Genomic DNA, 25768 nt, shown 5'->3' with positions numbered 1-25768 from the left:
GGAGGGAGGGAGGGGAGGGAGGGAGGGAGGGAGGGAGGGAGGGAAAAGGAAAGAAGCAAAGACAGAGACAAGCTAAGAAGTTGAGAACACAAGCAAAGGAAGATTTAAGTAGTAAGAGAAAAATGAAGTTAAGCCAAAAGGGGAAGGAGAGATGGAGTATAAGCAGTTAAGGAACTGGAGATTAAGATTACCAAGGAGGGGAGAGAAAGCTAGAAATGTTACAGATTGTGACTAGAAGTAAAGATAGTAGAATTTTGGAGTCCAAAGAAGGAGGAGTACTGGGAATGAGAGGTTCCAGGATGTAGCCACCTGGCAGGTTATCGTAAGAACTGTGAACTTTCAGAGCTGTGTGAACCACAGGAAGTAATGGTAAAAAATGAAGGCACTTGGAATGACAAGTAAAATTTTGACCTAGGTGCCAAAGCCCTTGACAAACACAAGAGGTGGATTAATATGTCACAGAAGGATGGAGATGGATGTCAGGAATAAGTCTCAAAGTAGAAGGAGGATTGTTACTGGAAGATGCAGGAAATGGTGTAGAAAATCAACAGGGAACTACAAGCTCTGTGAAACACAGGACGGATAAATAGTCTCTCTTGCAGATGGCTGCCAGAAAAATCATATCCTCAGCAGGGGGACCTAGCTTCAGTTAGGGCAAAAATGAAGTGTTGCATGAAGCAGTCTATGAAAAATGAGTGTTAAAGTAGAATGTAGTTAAAGAAGGCCTGGAAGGCATTTGAAAATGACCCATGGGGCAGGGAAGAACCAACAAAATTAGGGCTGGCTCAGGAGTAAAGCTATGACTAAAAAACCTTGAATTTTTGAGCAGTAGCCTATGAATCAAGGGCAAAAATGAGATGGTACTGTATGATGGTACTATACGGAACTCTTGCACATAAATTTGTTCCAGTGCCACCTGAAGATCACAGAAGAATGACGTTTGTTGCCTCTAGCCATAGAGGCCCTGGAAGCTGAAGGTTTCCCCTGTGTCACACCTGGTATGGCTAGGGCCCTCCATCCTTGGGGATCAGGCTCCCTAGGCCCATGGTGCAAGGTACTGCTCTAAGGTGGGAATGGATTCCCTCCTACTCAAAAGATCCGACAGCCTCTATCCTACTGAGTCAGGAAGAATATCTGTTCTGTACCTCTCCTTACTTTCAAAGATTGGGCTCTCTCTGCCCTTCAGGACTCCAGGCAGAAGCTCTAGGAAAATATCAATAAATGAGGGAAGGAAACGCAAAGGACCAACAAATAGTATCTCAACAAGTTAACATATATTGTTGTATCAATATTTATAATAAATGAAGTATTAAGAGCACTCTAGGCACCCAAAGGATATATTAAAAGCAAGAACTTTTCCTGCTACCCTGCCAATGCATCCAAGCCAAGTGGTTAAACATCTATCACTCCATTTAATTTTGCATAAGTGAGAAAGCTCAAATAATATGTTTTAAAATACCACAAACAGGGTAGCCTCTTTGAATCTCTTCTCCAAACTAGGGAAATTACCGAAAACAACTTTCCAACATGTCCCAATAATGATTTCAGGTTTCAGAGATGCTATTAGGGCATAGGCAAATAACAAAGACAGTTACTCAATGTCCCATGTGATTTATTGGGGGGTTGGGGGGGAATGCTGCCTGTGGATCATCAAATAGTGTAACCCTTCCCTTTCAATTTAGCGGTTAACTCAATAATTTACTTCTACTCTGCTTACTTCCAAGTTGTATTTGAAGTGGCTACATTTTGGTATCGCGTAGACTACTTGTGCAGTATAACTCGCCTATTTTCACTTATTCTCACAGCCTCCTAAACAAGAAGAACACTATCACTACCCATTTGCAGATGAAAACATTTTTATAAAAGCATTTGGAATGACTGACTACTGCCTCCTCCTCCTCAAAATACTTTTCTCTCTCGGTATCCAGAACACCATACTCCCTTTGGTCTCTTCCTGGCTAACCCTTCTCTGTCTCTGCTAGGAAGTTCTTCCTCGTCACACGGACCTCTATGTGCTGACATGTGGCAGGGCTCATTCCCTGTAACTCTTCTTTATCTTATCCATTCACATGACTTTAAATACTACTATACTTGAATGACTCACAAATTAATATCTCCAGCCCAGACCTCTCCACTGAACTCCAAAATGCTTACCCAACTGCCCTCTCCATCTCCACTTGGATTTCTACATGGCATCTCTAACTTGATATGTCTGAAACACAAACTCTATAGATTCCAACCCTCCATAAAATCCTCCTCACGACCCCACACCCAAAAGCACCTTTCCTATCTCCTTTACCTGCTTTATTTTTTTCCAAAGTACTTATGACCATCTATCATACTATATATTTTTGTGTTTTGTTTATTGTCTATCTTTCCCAACAAAAACATAAGCTCTGTGGATACAGAAATTTTTGTACGTTTTGATCACTGTATCGATCACTACTTGGTACTTAGAGTAATGACAGGCAAATAGTAGATGCTCAATGAATACCAGATAATGAATGAATAAAGGATAATTCACTGATGTGTGAATCACTGAATACTGTATACTGGTGACTGTCAAAATTTGTATCTGAAAATAGTAACTTAAAAACTTTAAAGGCACTTCAAGGAGGTGCTTATTCCCTTGGGCTATATGTTATCAAATGAAATAGGTCAGTCAGTGTATTTTTTTCCTGCTCTCTAGGAATTTTCCTCAACTTTACTGGTCCTACATTTGAAATCTTTTATTGTGCCTATATTTTAAAAAAAATCTTAGTTGTTCTCCAAGTGTTGTTTTCACACAGCATTGTATCCTTGTTTTTAAGAAAACTGAACAGAGTGTGAAAGTGTGTATGAGTGTGTGGTGGGAGAATTCACTAAAATCCCCATATAATTTGAATAAGTATCTGTTTCATTTGTGACTGTGTGTGCATTTGTAGGCATTTTAAAATATGTTTACCCTAGTTTTTCTTTCTTATGTTTCAAGTTTTCCTCAAATATCTGTTGAACCTTAGTCATCTTTTCACATTTAGGAATGAGGCAATAAAAACCTAAATAACGTGGCAATGTGTGCACGGATGCTGGTGGAATTTTTCAGTGATGAGCTGGTCCTTATGCTTGAGAACTCCTACCTCCCAGAATGCTGAGGTCTTTGATCTCGGCACCAACTCCCACACCAGCTGTCCACATGCATTCAGACAGTTACATTTCTAAAAGAAGGAACCTTCCAACATTTTGCTTAAGTGGGTTGATGGTCATTGTTGGGTACCCTGTCCACCATGTGAAGTATAAGATTATGGTGACCTTCCATATATAGATCTTAATGGTCTTGTTTTTCAACTGACTCTTCACTCCTGTTGTTCATCAGAACTGGCATCCCAGAATCTTGAGTCTCTCTAGGATTCAGCAGGGTAGATCAACTCCCTCCCAGGTCCTGGCCCCCTCTATCCTGCTTCTTCCAGTAGCTCTCCCCAAACTGCTTTCTGTCTGCCAGAAAATTGTTGAAAATTGTCAACCACTAATGGTCACCTCCTATTATCTTCAAAATGATGTATTTATATGTTTTAATCCCTTTGAGGTGTCTGAAATGGTAAAGGACACCGTACCATGTGATTAGTGTGCCATCATGAACCAAAAATCTTCTCTGACCTTTAAAGCTACTGTAAAGCTAAAATGCTAGGAAAATAGCTACTTAGGTAAAAACGAACATCAGGCTTGGGGATTATTTTTAAGGAATAATTTGAGGATTAGGTATATGTGACTTTTTAAAAATTTTTCTTTAGACCATTTCTAAAGCTTGTTAAAAATTTAGATTACTGGGCCAAAATACTGACTAATTAAATTAAGATGTATAGGACAGGATACATGCACAATAAATTTGGGAACAAATGAATTAAAGGGATGATATATGAGAACACACCTCTTAGTATGAGTACTCTTAAAGGAGTGTAAATGCCTCTGCCTGAATGCTCAGAGAAAACTCTGTTGTCTATTAAAAATTGGAGGGTTTGTGATATGCAAGGTTCATTAGACAAAAGCATGATCTCTCCTAATAGATTTTATTATTTTAAAACCTTTTCTTAAATATAAATAAATAAAAGGGATTGAGTTCTCACTGCTTACTCTATAGCCTTGTAGAATAATAGGGGAGTGCATGCTATATCAATCACATGAAACTTGATAAGACGGCAGTTTCCATGAGACTCTACTCAGGGCTTACGTTGACTCCTGAGTCAGGCATCTTAATAACCTGTGCCAATGTTAGTTTCTCCTCTGCTCTCAATCCCTGCGCAAACACCAGGTGCTGCTTTAATGTAAACATTCTAAGTACCAAATGCATCATCATGGCCATGTGCTTTTACTACCGTTTCTCACGGTGTCTCTGACTTCAACTAATAATGCAAACATCATTTTCAAATTAATCATCAACAGAGTAGTGTGAATTGTTTTAAGTTAAATTAACATCCCTGAAGATGACTAATGGAAAACACCAGTGTGGACAGATGTTTTCATTTGGAAAAATGTGTTATATCCCTTCAAACAAATCCCATAATCTAACCCCACAACTCCTACTGCTTAACAAGTAATCAAGTAGAATACAATAATTTAATTACCTTATTTTTCAGACTTATTGTTGTTGTACCACATTGTTCTCATTCAGCTTGGTTTGACGGCCCTTTTAATGTTAGCAGTATTAACAATAATAGCTTTAGCTCCAAAAGGCATTAAATTTCTGTCATCTAAAATCAATCATGAGATGTATTTTACAATAGTCTTTACCCAAACAGCAGCATGTTAACATAACTCAGCTAGTTTCATACAGGATACCCAAGGCCTTTACAAACCTGAGAGACCAACAATTCTCAGAAGAAATTATAAAAGTAATTTTATCCACTTCTCTTTCCCAGAAGTGACAGAAGCCAGAAGAAAACTAATTTGGATTCACATATCCTGTAACTTATTCTGCTGGGCGTTCCTCTGTATCAAGAGGAACAAGTGGGGAATGAAATGAATAGCTGAGGGCCTGTTTGCCCCAACAGGATGATATAACCGACTAAAATATACCCACAGAGCCATGCAAAGACTAAACTGCTCCTTTAAAGTATGGAAAGAATTCAGGTTATGACATACAGCTTATGTCATATGGTGCATATGTATGCACCAATCATGACGTGGCAGCACTCCCAGGCAGAGGGCAGGCTTGCCTGCCTCAAGTACCCAGCAAACATCTATCAGCAGAGTCGTGTCTCTTCAGAGTGAAGATATCCTAAGGCCTTCTGGAAGTTACTTTTATATTTCTTCTGGTGGGTTTATATTTTTACCCTCACCAACTGTTCTTGTACCCATGAGGCACAAGTTAACAGGTAACATCCCTAGCATTTTTCTGAGCGTTTACTGCAGGACCTAAGTGTTTACTGGTGCACCATCAGTTTTCTAGGAACAATTTTCCAGTTAACGGGCTCAGGATTTAGGTATGATGGGATCTAGTCTTTCACTGAGTAATTATCAGATCAATACAGACAGTCTTAAATGAGGCCCCATCTTCTCAGTAGCCTAGTTTGTTAGAGTAATGGGCGAAAGTGAGGAGGAGACTAAATTAATCTAAGCCATCTATCACTGACATTTCTAGCCTTTGTATAATGTTTTGTATAACAGTTGTCAAAGAGGAAAGGAAATGAATGGCTTATATTGTCAAAAGATTGAAAACAAACACTAAATCAAGCATTAAAAAAAAAGTTTAAATGAAAGCAGTATTTCTGTAGGTAATTAACTATATTAATTGTGTAACTGACAGAACTGTTTCCTTTATCATTACTGAATATCACGAAAATCATTCCTACACTGAAAGATATTAACTCAAATTTTTAAAAATGAGCTCCTACAGAGTCTCAATTGCATTGCTGCACCCCTATTTTGGGCTGAATTGTATCCCCCTAAAATTCATATGGGAAAATGCCAAGCCCCAGTACCCCAGAGCATGATTATACCTGGAGATACACTGTATAGGCAGACCCTATTCCAATCTGACTGGTGTCCTTATAACAAGAGGAAATTTAGACACGAAGAGACACCAAGGATGTCTGTGCACTACAAGAAAGCAGCCACCAGTAAGCCAAGGACAGAAGCTTCAGAAGAAGCCAGCCCTGCCAAAATTTTGATCTTGGACTTCCATCCTCTAGAACTGTGAGAAAATGAATTTCTATTGTTTAAGCCAGCCACCAAGTCTGTGATACTTTGTAACAGCAGCCAGAGCAAACTAATACAACCCCCTTTCACTCAACAAATACTACCCGAGCACCATCATGGGCTGGGAGAGCGCTAGCTACTGGGCTGAGTACAGCACTGGGAGACTGGTCCCATCCCAGCTGCTCAGTGCATTACAGAAACACTTCACGTAATTGAGAAGCACAATTACTAAAACACTGTATAAAAATCGACAAAGAGGGCTTCCCTGGTGGCGCAGTGGTTGAGAGTCCGCCTGCCGATGCAGGGGATGCGGGTTTTGAGGAGCCCAAAAAAAAAAAAAAAAAAAAAAAATCGACAAAGAGTTTTCAACTTCCCAAGAACAGTTATCTTCCCTAATCTACTTTAGCTTTACCTCATTTGTTTTTTTATTCTGATGAAAATTATCTAACTCCTTCACTGCCTGTTTTCAAAGATGCTGCTTCTTTCAGCCCTGATAATTTCACCAGTTATTGACACTATTCTCCCTTGCTGTATTATAAAGAAGTGACTCACAGCCTTTTTTTCATGACACACATAGAAATAAAATTTTCACAAAACTGACTCTGGGAGCATCTATATAAGACTTAGAGGAAAAAAAGTGTTACATTTCCTTTGCATTTTATGATTATAATATAAATAAAATACAAAGTATTAGGGAAGATTTAAAATATCGACTATAAATGCACTTTCCAAAAAATGTTTTGTTTTCTAACTTTTAATAAGAAACATGAAATTTGTTCTGTGGACATAATGCTTTAGTATACGGTTTTACGTTCGAAATAGCTATACACAAATCCTTATCAAGACTTTTTAATGATGATCTCCTTAAATTTTTCATAGTGATATTAATGACAAATTTTGTTCACACAAGTAGGTGGTATCAAATGAATATATGTTGCTTGTATTTCAATTGCTTTCTTACAAAATTACCAGAATTCAGATAATTCTGTTTAAATTATATCAATATTTCATGGGAGCAATCAGTCCTTTAAAATGTCTTCCCTCTTTTTTGTGTGGGACAAATTTAACAGTGAACAGTCTGGTGGTAATGCTGACTTTAAACCTTCAAGTATTTAAAAATAAAGATTTTCCTTAATCCTATACAGATGTTGCTTTGCTCATCTTAAATGTTTAGGATTCAGATTTTTCCATTAACTCTATCAGTACCTGTTAAAATACTTTAATTAAGCTCCTTGGAAGCTGAAAAAATACAAAATGCACTATTTTGAAAGCCAACAACAATGCCTTTTAAAAATATGCAAAGTAAGAAATCAGCCCCTCCTCTTCCTTACACTCCTTCATCTCTCTCTCTCTGTCTCTTTCTCTCTCTCTCTCTCTCTCTCTCTCACACACACACACACACACACACACACACACACACACACACAATTCATCAATAATTTTATAAATTCTTGCCTAACTCTCCTTGAAGAACCAATGCACTTCAGTATGAAATTGTGTTCTGATCATATTTCTTTGAATAAAGATGAAAAAGATATTTTAACAGCTTGGATTTAATTACCATTATATATATATTACCCTCATTTTTTATTACCAATCACCATTTTAATAACATATTTTAATATGGACTGTAAATCTATGGACAAACACTGACATATGTAAATATATCTAATGTGAATTAAATAATGTATTTTTGAATTCTAGGGTTTAAAAAGAACTTTTGATGTAAATCTCATGTTTTTCTACAACCTAACATAACCTTCAATGCCCAAAGATACTTTGGTGAGTGCTTCCTTAGTATGTTATTGATTTCAAGTATCCCTTTACCACTTTGAACATTTTATTCTCAGATGTTTGATATAGAGCTTCTTTGGAACAAATAATATTCTTCCAAGCATTTGTCTTCAGGGATTCCAAGCTGTATGATATTAGTAAGTATGTTACTTCTGTGGAATCATCCACGTGTAATGAAAACTTTATGATGTACTATTCTTCTGGATTCATGTTGTCTCTCTCATATTTGATATGAATGTCAACATATTTACTAATAGCATTGTTTGAAAAGGCAACTTTTTTATTCTCTTCCCCTCTTTGGTATCAAGTACAGTATTGATAAGTTTTTATACAGGCTGGTAAAATTAAAGGTTTGCAGTTATGTGAGGTGTCTTTTTTTCTAGCACTAGGACTTAATTCTAAAACTAGTTTCTTGGGCTTGATTTGCTGTTATAAGCAATCTCAAAATAATGTTTTTTTTTAAATTTTGTGCCAGCATAATGTACTTTGCTCCACTGCTTTATTGCATATCTTTTCCAGGCAAGTAAGACATGTGGGAAGAGGAAGAGAGAAGGGAAGAGGAAGAGAGAAATTATTGGGGGACCAAAAAGCTATTTGAATTAGTAACAAGGTAATCTACCTTATGAATCAGTAACCTTCTAGCTTTGAGAAAGAAGTTGTACATTTTGGTGAAAAATTAATATCTATAAGTATTGAATTTAATTAAAAATAAAGTACTGAAGGAGACTGTGGGACTCTCTAGCTTCAGAAGATAAGTTTGTCAGTGTTTTTTAGATGTTGGCATTCTTAGAAATTATACAAAACAAAATGGATTGAAAACTTGATAGTTAAGCACATGGTTAGCAAAGTAGAAAATATTATACATTATTTCATTTCATTGTAATCCTGGAAAATTCAAAAAATATAATTATCAATTATGATCATTATTTTAAATGTTTTAAAAAAATAGATTTCTGAATCCAGTAAGACACACAATTATGTTTAACAAAATTATTAAATTATTTTCATTTATTTGCTTTTAGAAGTAAACCTTTTCTACCTTTACATGAAAAAAGTTGTGAAATTGCATCAAGAATCAGGCTTGGCTAATTGTTAATATCAGTAGCCAATAAGGAAATAAGGAAAACAAGAATGAAGCTAGAGATAATTTAAAAAGTAATTCTGTTTTTATTATAAAAATAATAAAATTAAGCATGAAACAATCTTAAGAAAAACTGAATATTTTACTTGTACCCACAAAAAAAAGAACTTTATTGATAAACATCATGACTTAAATAATAATCAGATTATGGTAAGAAAGTGAGTGGGATAGTCTCCATGCCATCATGCAAACTTTGACTAAAAATCAAAACAAAATAGAAAAATGCAGGTGGTATATCTTTGCCCCATTGGGATATAAGACCATCTGCAAAATGACTCTATACTTTGCAGACTGTACCAGAGGAATATGTGGATCTTCTTGTCTTGACTTAAATCTCCAATAAGTACATTAAGCTGCTTTGCCTGATGTTTTTAATTTAGCTCTATCCAGAGGGAGACAGAAGATTAGATGATCACTTGGGATATGCTTCTGTCACAGGATCAGTAACTGCCTCATCATCATTATATACGCAAAGCCCAAAACTCTCACTTAGAAATATGTTTGATAACTTTCTATACTGGATATGTCATAATTTCATTAGAATAATAAACAAAATAACTGCAACTTGAATTCTAAGAATTATCTGAGGCTGACAATAAAGCATATTAACTGTTAAAATTGGGTCCGGAGATGTGTTTTTCTCTATTATGTTCAATGTTACTAACACCTAAACACAATTGAAAAAAAAGGCCTAAGTATAAACTCAATAACCAAAAAGACACATTACTGTACCTTAAAGATCTACTGAGGAGTATAAAAGAATATTTAAATAAATTAATAAGCAAATCACATTCTTGTATGGGATGACTCAGTTGCTATATTCATTTATCTATTTATCTATCTGTCATCTATTAAGTGCAATATAAATTAAAATACCAAGAAAATGTTGAAATCAGACAGAGGGATTATACATTTCAATTGGAAAAATAAGGAGGAAAGTCTAGAAATTTCTAAAAGAAGTCATATAATTAAAATAGCTTCTTAATGAATTTAAAAAATTGATAAACAGATGAATGCAACAGAGGTAAAAAAAAAAGCTTAATTCAGATAAGAATTTATTTTAATTCCTTAAATGACAAAGGTAACATTTCAAATCAATGGAGAAAGAAAAAGATTACTCAATAATTATCTTAGAAAAACTAGATAACCTTTTGGAAAATTCTCTACCTTAACTCTTACAAATGGATGAAGCATGTCTCTCTCTCTCTCTCTCTCTCTCTCTCTCTCTCTCTCACACACACACACACACACACACACACACACACACCCATAAAACCATAAATTTGTAGAAGAAAAAAAATTAAGTTTATATTGTCAGAGTTAGGATGACCTTTGGAAGCTGAACAATAAACGGATAAGTAATAGGACACCTCCTGCTATTCCTCAGACACACAAGGCCCACTATGGGCTCAAGGCCTTGCATTTCCTGTTGGCTTTTCCTAGATCTCTTCCATCCACCCTCAAATAGGGCCCAAACAGCCTCAAGGTTTGCTCACTTATTTCAGATTTTTATTCAAATGTTACTTGCTCAGTAAAGCCTTTGTTCTCAAATGGCAACCCACTGGAATCTTCCTATTCCTCTATTCCTTTACCTTGCATTAATTTTCTCCTTAGTACTTGACACCACCTAAAATATTATATGTCATTTAATTTATCTCACTTATTATCTGACTTCCCCTACTAGACTGCAAGTTTCATGAAAGCAAAGGTGCTTTTTCTGTATTGTTCCCTTCTCAGTGCCTACAAGACTACCTGGAGCATACGAAGTGCTCAAAACATATTTGATAAATGAAGAAAGAATGAATAAAAAGTCAAAGGAGTAAGAAGAAAGCCTAGAGAAAATGGTGTAATTAAACCAGAATGGGTAAAATGACAATGGAGCCGTAAGCTGTAAGAGATCAAGTTAGATAAGCAGGCAAAAGTACATGTTAGAACAAAAATTAGAATGTCACTAATGACTTTGGCAAAAGCAGTTTGGGAGACAGTTCTCCATGGATCTCTCATTTCTACACCCATTGCTAGTAGGGATACTGACTGTCCTTTATTCCAGAAGATCGTTTCAAGTATGTTTGTATTGTGAACAGCCTTGGAAGATGTGGTATTTACTCTGCAGTAAGAGACACATTTGTTTACAACTTTGGAAGATAAAGACATTGTCTCCCCTCTGCAGCAAAAGGCAGGATGCTTACTACCCATTAATAAAAAATGCTGATTTTCTGGTTGCTGCTAATGCTGTGAATAATAAATTGTTCATCATCTCTGACCCAAGAGCCTTGTCTCCTGTCAGCATCTATAAACCTATAGCAGGCTAACTTATTAGTGTGCAAGTAGGGTAAAATCCCAGGCCTTTTTATAGTTCTGGATAGAGAGATGGCAAAATAACAGGATTTTTGTATAGCTACACTAGCATTAGCACTGATATAGTAATTTATTTCCACTCAATACAGTACTAAATTACACCTTCAAAACTCAAAACCATCATTCAACTTCTCTTTCACCTACATGATATTCATAAATGCATAATAGTTCACTATTATGTAGGACAGTTCACTACAGTCATTTATCTGGCTCTCATAACTCTTAGCTACAAACAGTATACACAATCATATCTTAGAAGAAGTATGAGAATATGAAGCAGAATTTACCATTCTACCTGAAGTATGAAATAGAACTGTTCCAACCAATTCATAAAATCATGAGCAAGAAATAAATGATTATTTTTGTATGTCACTGAAATTTTTATATTGTTTGTTATGCAGCAATAGCTGACTGATACAAGACCCAAATATCAACCCTCTTAATGTAATAAAAGTTTACTTCTCCCTTGTGAAATATTCTTAAGGGAAGCAATACAGCTCTGCTACACAAAGTTACCCAAGGACAAAAGCTCCTTCTATCTTATTGATCTACTTTTCCATCAAAATCATCCTTAGTTCTTGTTCCAAGATAGCTCACTACCTCATTTGTGTTTGAAAAAATGGGATAGAGGAAGGGTGACAGAAATGCAACACACTTGCCTTTTAAAAACATCCCAGATTCTGCACCTACAAAGTCTCCTTACATCCATTAGATATTAGTCATGTGGCCACACCTAACTACAAGGAAGGTAAAAAAAACTTTATTTTTGGCAGTCCTGCACATAGCCAAAACTCAGGGGCTTTACAGGCATACCTTGTTTTGTTGTGCTTCTCTTTATTACACTTCAGAGTGACTGTGTTTTCTACAAATGGAAGGTTTGTGGCAACCCTGCGTGGAGCAAGTCTATTGGTGCCACTTTTCCAACAGTATCTGCTCACTTCATGTCTCTGTGTCACAGTTTGGTTAACTCTCACAATATTTCAAATTTTTTCACTATTATTATATTTGTTGTGATGATCTGAAGTCTGTGATCTTTAATGTAACTACTATGACTCAACTGAAGGCTCAGATGATGATTAGCATTTTTTAGCAATAAAGTACTTTTAATTAAGGCATGAATGTTGTTTTCTTAGACATAATGCTATTCCACATTTAATACACTATGGTATGGTATAAACATAACTCATATACACTGGGAAACCAAAAAAAATTGTGTATCTCAATTGTGATACTCACTTTATTGTGGTGGTTTAAAATTGAACCTGCAACATCTCAGAGGTATGCCTGTGTCTCTGTTAAATGAGAGAATGGACATTTAAATGCAACTAGCATTATTTGCCACAGTCTATTCATGTGGCAACCCAAATATCCATCACAATCTCTCTCCTTCACATAGAATACATTGATAACCTCCACAAAGGAGAACATTCTGAAGTCCCTCTGGTTACTGTACCCAGCTAAAAGTCTCCCCTCTGGATGATGTATAGCCCTTTCCCTTCATTAATCATGGATGTGGAGCCTCATGATTTGGCAACCTACAAACTAAAACAAGTTTATCTGTCCCCATACACTCAATACTCACGGCTTGTGAAGAAGTAGATATTGCAAACTAAACTGCCCCTATTGAGCAAAGAGGGATTGGGAAACTTACAGCAGTTTCTGGGCCATGGCAATAATCAAATCCTACTAGATAGGCGTTACAAATATTCCATGAACCAACAATGGATTAGTCTCATCTGGAAGGCCCTGATTCTGCTTTCCTGGAAGAAATGTGTGCTTTCTTCCAAAGCCTTTGGTTCTACCCCCTGGCAGGTGCTTTCCTATCTTTTGTCCTCCCTTGCCATGAATCAAGCAGGTGGTACAAAGGTTGCTCTTCTTGGAGACTGCAATATTTTTGTAGCCTTCTCCTTGCTGGTCCAGATTTGGCGGCCGAGGAATTTTCTAAAGGGTTGAACAATTACAGGCTTTTGCAGGCTATGTTGTTGTTCTGTAGCCATACAATTCCCTCAAAACCTTAGCAAGATTCCAGGCAATTTGTTTTGGATTAGTTCCATATGTAAGTAACTATAGCCAAAGATTTAATCTAGATGTACTCTTTAAGCCTGAAGATGCTTGTCTTTTCCTTATTATCCTCTGTGCTTTCCTTACCCCCTCTCTGGATGGAAGCTACATCCAGGCTATCTAAACCATTTTGTTTGGGTGGAAAAGCAATACTCTTAATTTGATTTTGCTTCTCGTCTGGCTCCCAAATCTGGCAGGACATTGAATTTATCTCCTAGTAAGGCAGTGGCTTTGAAGCTACCAGCTATAATTGCTTTGGTTTGGAATACAGAAGGAGTTGACTTTTTCAACCCTCAAAGGCCTCAAATTATAGGACTCTCAGTGAAATTATTTTGCTAACCTGGCACAAAAAGCCTTTCTTAACAGAACTATATGCCCTTCCACGTCTGCTTGCAGACTGGTTAACGCCAGCCTGAGTTCATCTCTGTCATAGGATTTTGCTGGAAGAGCAAGAAGCTGCCAACACACATGAAGATCCCGCACCTTTCCAGTGATTTCCCCTAATGTTATATATGGCCTCTGTCACCATTTAATCTGCCTTCTAAAATACTGTAATCAACAGTTATATCAATGTTTTGCCTCAGCATATCAGGGATCAACCAGCTTTGCAACTTCCAATATCTGTGTCTGTGCTTCCTGCCTCCCAAGTGCTAAACATATTATGCCACAGACCTAGGTTATGCCACTTCATGCACCCCATTTCTGGTACCAAATTCTGTCTTAGGAAATGCATAACAGAGATTCAAATACAGTCCATAAAGAAAATAGGGCTTCCCTGGTGGCGCAGTGGTTGAGAGTCTGCCTGCCAATGCAGGGGACACGGGTTCGTGCCCCGGTCCGGGAAGATCCCACATGCTGTGGAGCGGCTGGGCCCGTGAGCCATGGCTGCTGAGCCTGCACGTCCGGAGCCTGTGCTCCGCAACGGGAGAGGCCACAACAGTGAGTGGCCCGCGTACCGCAAAAAAAAAAAAAAAAAAAAAGAAAAAAAATAGAGGTTTATTCCTTTCACATTACAGTATGGAAATGATAGTCTAGGGATTTTATGGGGGACCCAGGCTTTTTCTACCACGTAGTTCTGTCATCCCTCAGATACTGCTCTTATCCACATGGTACAAGATGATCCATCACCATAAACACTTTTCAAAGCAGCAGGATGGGGAAAAGGTGGCAGAGGGCCAGCTCTTCGTCCTTTAAGGAAAATCTGGAAACCGCACACATCACCTGCAAGGGAGCTTAGAAAATGTAGTGCTTACTCTGTAGCCACATGTCCTGCTACAAAACAAGAGTCCTTTCATTATAGAAGAAGAGGATCATGGATATCAGGGAGCAAAAAATGTCCTTGCTACAGCCTTAAAATAAGTGACATTATTGGGATCTAACATGGTGTTTTGTGAACCAGTATTTACAACAATAAGAACTAAGGTGAATAGAACATTATTTTAGGAATAACTTCTCACCTAATGATATTTATAGAATATTTTCCAAGGTATAGCATCCAAAATATAAATTTTGATATAAATAAATGTAAACTTAGTTTACCTTTTGCATTAAATATCTGATACATAATAGGCATTTGATAAATAATTGTTGAATGAAAGAATGAATGAACTGACTAAGCAACAAATATTTACTGAATCACTGCAATGAGGCCATGACTGTGTAGACACCAAAGACATATTAAAAAAAGGTATGACATATGGAAGGGGTTGGCAGCATTTTACTTGATGATACTGGCAACGTGAAGCGCTATACACATCTAATAAACATATAAAATAATAATAATATATAAATAATAAATATAATAAATTTTCTACACAATTCCCAATGATTATACAGAAAAATAAAACTTCCTAAATTAAATTTTTTCTTAAAATAATTTTATAATTTCAAATAAGATAAAAAATTGGGTATCCTTTTTTTAACTCACTCTTAGTAAGAAGGCTACTCTAAGAGCAAATGAATTAATTGGTATTTATTTATGTAATTTTTATATTATACTGAATCTTACACTTAAGATTTTAGTAAAAAGTAACAACATATTTAGCATGAAATTATGACATGTAATTATTTGCTTAAAATTGGAATGGTTTTCAAGTAATTTAAATAAATGACACATACATGAACTATTTCTTTATAACCATCAAAGCTATTTGTGCTTACATACGAAGAATAAAATAATTCATTTGTAGTTTTGAGAAACAGAGAAAAGAAGAACTTGAACCAGTACTTTCAATGAGGTAAACTATTCTTCTCATTTTTTCACAAATCTTTCTCTTTTCTATTCTTCCATTCCTAGAAGCAGTATTTAGTTATCACCATGGATTATTTTTAGGAATGCATTGCTATAGACTATTGGGATATATTATTTAGAAGGCTGTGCACACATTAAGGGAAATGACCTGTTTATAAACATATATAAAATGTTTGTTTTATAATCACTCAGGTACATGACACACCCAGATGTTTCTACAGAATAACACCTTAGGAGAAATCACATATCGTTAGGCTTTTATAACTTTTTTTCTCTGTAGTTTTGCATATTTGGGAATGAAGAGATGAACAGAAAAAATTAAGGACAATAGGTGCAGGAAAACAACTGCTCAATACCTGCCTTGTCAGACAAAGAACAGATATTTTTTTAAGTCTCCTTGATGAGAATAAATTTTTGTTCTTTGAGAGTGGACAAAGTCATTTATTGCTCTATCAAGCATATAAGGTGAGCAAAAAAGCTGAGAAGTACTTTTCATTACAACACATTTTTTAAAAAATATAAACATTGGTGAAAATATTCTGGGAAAGATGGCAAGCTAGGCACACTCATTTCTCTCCGTCCAGCTCCAGATTCCCATTAGCATGAATGACAGTATATAAAAAATAGGGTGTATACTGTATAAGAACTGGAAACTTTGTGCCAAAAAATGACAGACTTTTTTTAGAAATAGCATAGATAAAACAAATGAAAGAAAAAAACTATGTGCTTATTACCAATATTTTATCATCATAAAATAGTTTTCATCTTTATTTGTTTTTAGATTTTTCTATCTATAAGTGTAATTTAGACATTCCTTCATTTATTCAACAAATATTTATTTTTGTGACCAAGGCAGTGTCCTAGGTCTTGCTATTCAAAAAATGTTCCTATTCTCATAAAGCTTACAATTTACTGCCATGGAGAACAATAAATGAGTTTGTGAATGTAGCACAGTATCATAAGAGGTACTAAAGGAGGGTTATCCAGAGCCACGATGGTGGGCAGCAACTTGGACACTCACTAGAAGAACAAGCCACTCCCCAAACAGAACGTTTGCAGACACATATCAATGGCATTCAATGACTGCTGAGCTGCCAGGAGCAGAATTCAAATTATAGAGTTAATAGGCTGTGACTCTGATAGATGCGCCACGGCTTCAGTAGGGACCACTCCTCTCTAAGGGTCTGAGCCTCGCCAGCTTATCCCCCAGGAGACCGTTGCAGTTGGCCAGCCGCTGCTCTTTGGTAACTATGTGTGATCGAAAGGCCGTGATCAAAAATGCCGATATGTTGGAGGAGATGCAACGGGACTTGGTGGAGTGTGCTACTCAGGCATTGGAGAAATGTAGATAAGGACATTGCTGCCCATATCAAGAAGGAGTTTGACAAGAAGTAGAACCCCACCTGGCACTGCATTGTGGGGAGGAAATTCGGTACTTATGTGACACCTGAAACCAAACACTTCATCTACTTCTACCTGGGCTGAGTGGCCATTCTCCTGTTCAAATATTATTAAAAGCATGGACTGTGCCACACACCCCATGATCCATCCAAAAACAAGTACTGTAGCCTAAATTCCAAATACCACAGACTGAAAACTTCAGCCTTGCCCAAGGGAACACCTCGATCTTTATTGTGTTGCTTTGTACAGGGCATACTCTGTACTAGTTTGTTGTGGTTAAAAAGCAATTAGCAAAACAAAACAACAAAAAACATAGGCCATGACCCTGAAGATGAAGAGGCTTCTATGATGTCCAGGCAGCCCACACCTCAGGAAGACTAGGCACGGATTTCCCAATAACCAAGTGACTGCCAATCCAAACAGAGAGCCAGAAATAGAAAACTGGCCTTAACTCAGCAGCTTCTCCAAGCCTATTAAGAACAATGAAGAAAGAGGAGGAAGAAGAAGGGGGCCGGGGAAGGGAGGAAGGAAGGGAGATAAAGAGGGAAGGAAGAAGGGAAGGAGGGGAAATGGTGAGGGAAGAAGGAGGGAGGAAAACCCTGTAGAGATGTGGTTCCTCTGCTCTGGAGCCCCATATTCCACTGAGGACTTACCGCATGCCAGATACCATTCCAGGTACAGAGCAAAACATGAAATTTCCTGCCCATGGAGCTCACATTCTAGCAGGAGACGAGCTAGCAAAAGTACAAAGGAAGTAAAATACACAGTATGTTAGACAGGGATAAAGAAAAACTTAGGAAGGAACATAAATAAGGGGTGTATAATTTTTCAATAGGTCAGGGAAGGTTTCACAGAAGTGAGTTTGGGAACAAACCTGAAGGATGTGAGGCAGTGTGCCATGAGTAAATCTGGGAGATGAGATTTCCAACAGAAGGCCCTCGGGCTGAACCATATACAGTGTACTGGAGGAACAGCACGGAGGCTAGAATGGCTGGAGTTGGGAAAATGAGGGGTAATGAGATCAAAAAGACAATGGACTAGAGATGTGCTAGAAGAGAAAGAGAAGTGAACGACAGCTCTTAGATTTTTGGCTGGGGATACCATTTACTAAAATGGAAAAGCCTGCAGGACAAGCCAATCTGTAAGGTACAATCAGGACTTTATGTGTATCAGATATTAAAGAAGATATATGGAGTGAACAATTCCATAGTGAACCTGGAGATCAAGGGAGAGGTCTAAGTTGGAGACTAATGAGTAGGCAGTTGTCAGAGTAGAGAGTGTATTTAAAGCCATGCTAATAAATACAATCATCAAGGATGCAAAGAAGACAAGGAGAAGAAGTTCAAGGACAGCCCTGGAGCATGTCAATATTAAGAAATCAAGAATATAAGGAGGAACCAGCAAAGGAAATAGAGAATGAACAGACAGAGAAGAAAACCTGGGGAAATCCCAAAACTAAGTAAAGAAAGTGTTGCAAAGTATTGAAAAAGATCAGCTCTGTTGAATGCTTCTGTAAGTCAACTAAGATGAGAACTAAGAATTAGTCATTGGATTTGTTTGTTTATTGTCTTCTCTCCTGCTGTAATGTAAACATCATTACGGTAGGAAGTTTCTTCCTGTCTTAGTCATTAGTAAATTCTGAGGGACTAGAACAGTGTCTGGTACATAATTCATGTTCAATAAATGCATATTAATAAATGGATGAATCTCTGTTGTGAATATAAACATAAAAATAAAATATAAAGTGAAAAATATTTTATGATGGTGAAATGCTTGTAAACATTGTTAGATAGAAAAAAGTAGAACTTTACTATAAAGCTTCAGGTTCTACATAGCACCAATTTAACTACAAAATGCACAGAGAGTTGATAGTATACGGGAAAGAAAACTTGGAAATAAAAAAATAATTTGCATCCCTAATTTTTGCTTTAGCATCCAAATTACTTATTTTACCTAAACCTTGCATATTTACAAACATGGCCATTTTACATAATGTTTTGCAATGACACATTGCAAATTACAGCTCTTAATCCCAAATTAACTTCTTTCAAAAAGCAATATTTAATTCTATTGGAAGACACTGAAGAACTCCACTAGAATTACATTAGTTGTTCAACATTTCACAGCCTGCTTGAAACCAAGCAGGACCCTGTGGGGCCCTCCCAGGTACACAAGCCTTTTCATGTCCCCACTTTCATTTGTAGGGAAAAGACTTCAGCCTCCTAAACCTTTCCTGAGTTTCAAAGGTCAGATTCAAACAGTTACTAAGCAGAGAAGTGAAGGAATGCAGAAACAAAGGAAAAGCAGTCAAAGAATAGTGCAGCAATAAGGTCCTAGCTCCTCCTCAAGGGATGTACCTAACTATCTTTGAGTTCTTCTGCAGGAAGTAAGGACTCCACCCAGGTGGAGGACGGTAACTTCAGGCTGAGCACAAGATCCCTGGAGCACCACCCTGTTACCTCACTGCCAACCAATCAGAAGAAAATCACACAACCTGCAGCCCGCAACCCAAATTCTGCCTTTAAAACCTCTTTCCTGAAAACCATCATGGAGTTTGGGTTTTTTTTAGCATGAGTTGCCTGTTCTCCTTCCTTGGCCCTCACAATAAACCTTTCTCAGCTCCAAATTCTGGCATTTTGGTTTCTTTGGCCTTACTGTGCGTCAGTCACACAAACTTGGATTCAGCAACATGCTCACACTCTTAAAATCAAATTTTAGACTCACACTATAATAGCCAATCTGAGTCTCTACTCTCTGAATACCACTATAATATTTTCCATGAGGCAGAGTCCATAGTTCAAAATGACATAAAATTTCAGCACTATAGCCACCAAAACAAATTAACAAGTGAGAATGTTGATGGCATAGTAAGAGTACAACAGTAACATGTCATTAAATGAAGTTAGAGCAGAAACATTTCTAAGAAGTTCCTACTTAGATTTTATCCTGAGATATATAGATATTTCTATAACTTACCAATAATATAATTGTCATATTATCAAAGATACAAATTCAACATATATTTTCTCACCAATTTTTAGGCAAAAGAGTATTTGAGTCTTTCAATTAAATGTGTCCTATTGTTTCAACAAGTCTAATGGAGAGTTATCTTATTCAGATAAATAACTCTAGAGCAATTAGTTAGTCCCAGCTGATGACTGATTTTACAATATTAGTTGAATATTGGGTGGGATGCAAGGAAACCTACCAGAATTTTCCTAGGCAATTTGCCAGAGAGAATTCTTGTCAAGGAAAACAGTGCTGTGATTTCAACTTTGAACCCTGAACTGTACATTGTGTGAACATGTCAAATACTCATCCCCCAAATAACCTCATGCTCTTTCTGAAAATCTTGCCAAATGCAATGAATCTGATTTAGTGGGAAAAAAATTTTAAGGCCAAGAAAAATACACACGTTGTATATGGAGTGTCAGTAATTCCGGAAATATTAGTTTACCTCTATTCATGATTTCACTTTAAAAGAATGCAGTGTTGTTTCTGCTGAAAATTTTTTACCATAATTAATTCATTTTTCTCCCAAGGAAACATTTTCTTCATATGTTACTACACTTGTACGTTATTTTCTTAGAGTAATTAATTCAGCTTTTTCAAACATGATGCTATTAAGGTCAAGGTTTCAGATTTTGCACCCTCAGCCATTCCCCATTCCCGGGCGGATCACTTAAATTATTAAAATTACACGCTGGGACCTAAATCCTGCCCACATCACTTTATAGAATACAAATAAAAAATAGTCCCTGCCTGTTTTCAATATAAAATAGACTTTTTATAAAAAGATGTTGGATGGATAGGAATAGTGGAAGAATGAAAATAGAAATTTTATGGAATTAAGAATCAAACTGGAAATAAAAGGACAGTCATTAATGGGAAGTTCTGTGATATAGAGCCAAGGAATAGCATCAGAACAGGTGTCTGAAGTAACAAAACAGGAGTAAGTTTAGCTGTTCAACAAACTGCTAAAAATGCATCCCTTCAATTTGTTGTTGTTTTTTTTTTGGGAGAGGGGGAACAACTTCTGCAATGGCCTGCTCTCTAGCATATTAACCTTACTAATTATTGTCCAAGAAATGTAAAGTTCAAATGAAGACTTATCCCTTAAAATCACCTGATGATTCTTCTTTTTATTTCATAATATCTAATATATGGCAACTAGTCACTATTTAGTAGCCATTTGTGAATAAATATAAACAGACAAAAAAAAACACATCAGGAAGCTAAAGCAACAATGAAAAAAATTTGAATCTGCTATTTAATATAAAAACATGAAGAGTGTGACTTCCCCTGCCCTTTTGTACAAGTTATAATCATTATAGGTAGTTGAAATAAAAACAAAATGTCCTAAATGCCTTCACCCATATATTATAATGTATCTTTATATCTTGTTTAGATACATAAATTGCCGTTTAATGCAGTACCTTGATTTAGGAAAGGAAAAACTACACTAACGGTGGCAACTACCTCCTATAGAAGAGTAGGTCTTAATCTTACAAGGGTCACAAACTCTTTGAAGACTGAATTTTAAAACAATGAGCCCTTTCTACAGAAATGTGCACATCTTACACAAAATACCATACCCAGTTTGGGGACTGTTCATGCCATTCATTGGAACCTGAAAAGGTCCATAAGATGCAGATTAAGAGAACTTCCTATAGAGGAGATGACAGTAAAGTTACAGATTTGTTATTAACTTTAAAAAGCCAAAAAGATTAATCATATCAGTTCATAGTATAACATCCCACATATTGTAGAAACCAAATAAATACTTTTTAACTTATATTTCCCAAGCTAAAACTGGTTTTAATAGTCATTAATAGACTAAAACTTATTAATTGGTTATATGCAAAGTAAAATATAATGAAATATATTGGAGAGGAATTATGTAGTTAAATAAATTTGGATTATTTAATTATGTAGAATTATATAGTTAAATGCTAGATTAAACTAAGTTAAGCAAGAATTTCTTTACTACATAACTTTTGAGAGTTGTTACTATATAAATATACAAAAATGGGATAGATTATGTACCATTTTCTCAACTTTTTTTGACCATGAAGTCCCCTTTCCCTCAAAACACCTGTTACCTGTTGTTGGAAATTACTTTTGATGGGTGTGGTAAGAGCTACAATTGCTTTTATTAATACTGAATTTTGAATAGAAATAAATCTACATTTAACTTACATATTATTCCTCTTGAAAGAAACCAAGATATCAGAATAAAAGAAAAATAATATATCTGAGCAGATTTCTTAGAAAATTTCTTTAGATCAAAACATGAGAGAAATTCAGAGAGGTAAGGCAGGTTCACAGGTAACAGTGAGGCAGGTTGAGCCCATCAGAGAGGGACCCTGCTAAGACGGTGAGGGTAGAAAATTCAGCCCACATATTGTGGGGCTAGAGCAGCCCCAAAAATGGCACCTTTTTACAATTCTTCCCCCAGTGGGAGTGTTTTCCTCTACTTTTCACAGACACTGTGTATATTAGCAGGAACCCTGAAGCAAGGATACAGATATTGAGAAATAGAAACTAATTTCTTAAATGTTATATTTGGTTTTTAACACATTTTGCACTTCTTTCGATAAGCATTCCAAATTTCTTACCATTCGTAACCCAAAGAAAATGAGAAAGAAACTTAATGAAAACAAAAATGACAAGAACTAAAATATTGCCCTACTGGCCAATGAACTTGACCCTACTCCCATACCTTACCCCTGACTGACTATGGAGACTATTTTGTAGTTCCTGTGCTCAGCAGAGTGACACTGATATTACTCCATCTACAGCACTTTATCTCTGGTTTATCTTTTATAAGTAATAAGTGGGGCAGATGAGTGGTAGTTAAGCTACAGTGAAACAAGGAAGAGGTAAATGCACTATTAGGTAAGTGATGGTTGAAGCAAAAAATGTAACACTGTCTGATTGATTAAATGTATGGAGAGGAGAGGTTTAAAACAATTATGTTCTAAACAAAGGAAAATAAAATGATTAAACGGTAGGTAAGCCTTCTATATTTAACTCAAATGAGAAAAATGATAATAGAGGCAGATTGTGATAAATTATGTATATATAAATATAATTAATCAAGTGCAACTGCCAAAAAGCTATGCAAAAAGACACACCAAAAACAAAACAGATACTGGACACCCTATGCCAAACAACTGGGAAGACAGGAATACAACCCCACCCATTAGCAGAGAGGCTGCCTAAAATCATAATAAGGTAACAGACAACCCAAAACACACCACCAGATGTGGATCTGCCCACCAGAAAGACAAGATCCAGCCTCATCCACCAGAACACAGGAACTAGTCCCCTCCACCAGGAAGCCTACACAACCCACCGAACCAACCTTAGCCACTAGGGGCAGACACCAAAAACAATGGGAACTACGAACCTGCAACCTGCGAAAAGGAGACCCCAAACACAGTAAGTTAAGCAAAATGAGAAGACAAAGAAACACACAGCAGATGAAGGAGCAAGGTAAAAACCCACCAGACCAAACAAATGGAGAGGAAATAGGCAGTCTACCTGAAAAATAATTCAGAATAATGATAGTAAATATGATCCAAAATCTTGGAAATAGAATGGAGAAAATACAAGAAACATTTAACAACGACTTAGAAGAATTAAAGAGCAAACAAACAATCATGAACAACACAATAAATGAAATTAAAAATTCTCTAGAAGGGATGAATAGCAAAACAACTGAGACAGAAGAACAGATAAGCGACCTGGAAGATAAAATAGTGGAAATAACTACTGCAGAGCAGAATAAACAAAAATGAATGAAAATAATTGAGGACAGTCTCAGAGACCGCTGCAACAATATTAAATGCACCAACATTCAAATTATAGGGATCCCAGAAGTAGAAGAGAAAAAGAAAGGGACTGAGAAAAAATTTGAAGAGATTATATTGAAAACTACCCTAATATGGTTTTAAATGATACATTAAACAAGATGGACTTAATTGATATTTATAGGACATTCTATCCAAAAACAACAGAATACACTTTCTTCTCAAGTACTCATGGAACATTCTCCAGGATAGATCATATCTTGGGTCACAAGTTAAGCTTCGGTAATTTTAAGAAAATTGAAATCATATCAAGTATCTTTTCTGACCACAATGCTATGAGACTAGATATAAATTACAGGAAAAAATCTGTAAAAAAATACAAACACATGGAGGCTAAACAATACACTACTTAATAACCAAGAGATCACTGAAGAAATCAAAGAGGAAATCAAAAAATACCTACAAACAAGTGACAATGAAAACACAACAACCCAAAACCTATGGGAAACAGCAAAAGCAGTTCTAAGAGGAAATTTTATAGCAATACAATCCTACCTTAAGAAACAAGAAACATCTTGAATAAACAACCTAACCTTACACCTAAAGCAATTAGAGAAAGAAGAACAGTCCCCCCCCCCAAAGTTAGCAGAAGGAAAGACATGATAAAGATCAGATCAGAAATAAATGAAAAAGAAATGAAGGTAATGATAGCAAAGATCAATAAAACTAAAAGCTGGTTCTTCGAGAAGATAAACAAAATTGATAAACCATTAGCCAGACTCATCAAGAAAAAAAGGGAGAAGACTCAAATCAATAGAATTAGAAATGAAAAAGGGGAAGTAAGAACTGACACAGCAGAAATACAAAGGGTGATGAGAAATTACTTCAAGCAACTATATGCCAAAAAAATTGACAACCTGGAAGAAATGGACAAATTCTTAGAAATGCACAACCTTCTGAGACAACCAGGAAGAAACAGAAAATATGAACAGACCAATCACAAGCACTGAAATTAAAATTGTGATTAAAAATCTTCCAACAAACAAAAGGACCAGATGTTTTCACAGGCAAATTCTATCAAACATTCAGAGAAAAGCTAACACCTATCCTTCTCAAACTCCTCTAAAAATTGCAGAGAAGGGAACACTCCCAAACTCATTCTACGAGCCACCATCACTCTGATACCAAAACCAGACAAAGATGTCACAAAAAAAGAAAACTACAGACCAATATCACTGATGAACATAGATGCAAAAATCCTCAACAGAATACTAGCAAGCAGAACCCAACAGCACATTAGAAAGGATCATATACCATGATCAAGTGGGGTTTACCCTAGGAATGCAAGGATTCTTCAATATACGTAAATCAATCAATGGGATACACCATATTAACAAACTGAAGGAGAAAAACCATATGATCATCTCAATAGATGCAGAGAAACTTTTGACAAAATTCAACATCCATTTATGATAATGAAGCAACTGACAAAGGATTAATCTCCAAAACTTACAAGCAGTTCATACAGCTCAATAACAAAAAAACAAACAACCCAATCCAAAAATGGGTCAAAGACCTAAATAGACATTTCTCTAAAGATATACAGATTGCCAACAAACATATGAAAGGAGGCTCAATGTCATTAAAAATTAGAGAAATGCAAATCAAAAACTACAATGCAATATCATCTCACACCGGTCAGAATGCCCATCATCAAAAAATCTACAAACAATAAATGCTGGAAAGGGTGTGGAGAAAAGGGAACCTTCTTGCACT

The 25768-nt window shown here is 36.3% G+C and overlaps 1 pseudogene; it reads left to right on the top strand.

Moving 5' to 3' along the window:
- The first annotated feature begins 17026 nt into the window (after nt 1–17026).
- LOC112405622 (dynein light chain 1, cytoplasmic-like) lies at nt 17027–17291 on the top strand (annotated as a pseudogene).
- The last annotated feature ends 8477 nt before the right edge of the window (nt 17292–25768 follow it).

Source organism: Neophocaena asiaeorientalis, unplaced genomic scaffold (assembly GCF_003031525.2).
Source record: "Neophocaena asiaeorientalis asiaeorientalis breed wild unplaced genomic scaffold, Neophocaena_asiaeorientalis_V1.1 scaffold148, whole genome shotgun sequence".
Lineage (NCBI taxonomy): Eukaryota > Metazoa > Chordata > Mammalia > Artiodactyla > Phocoenidae > Neophocaena > Neophocaena asiaeorientalis.
Note: the sequence above shows the minus strand (reverse complement) of the source record. Positions and strands in the feature narration are given on the sequence as shown.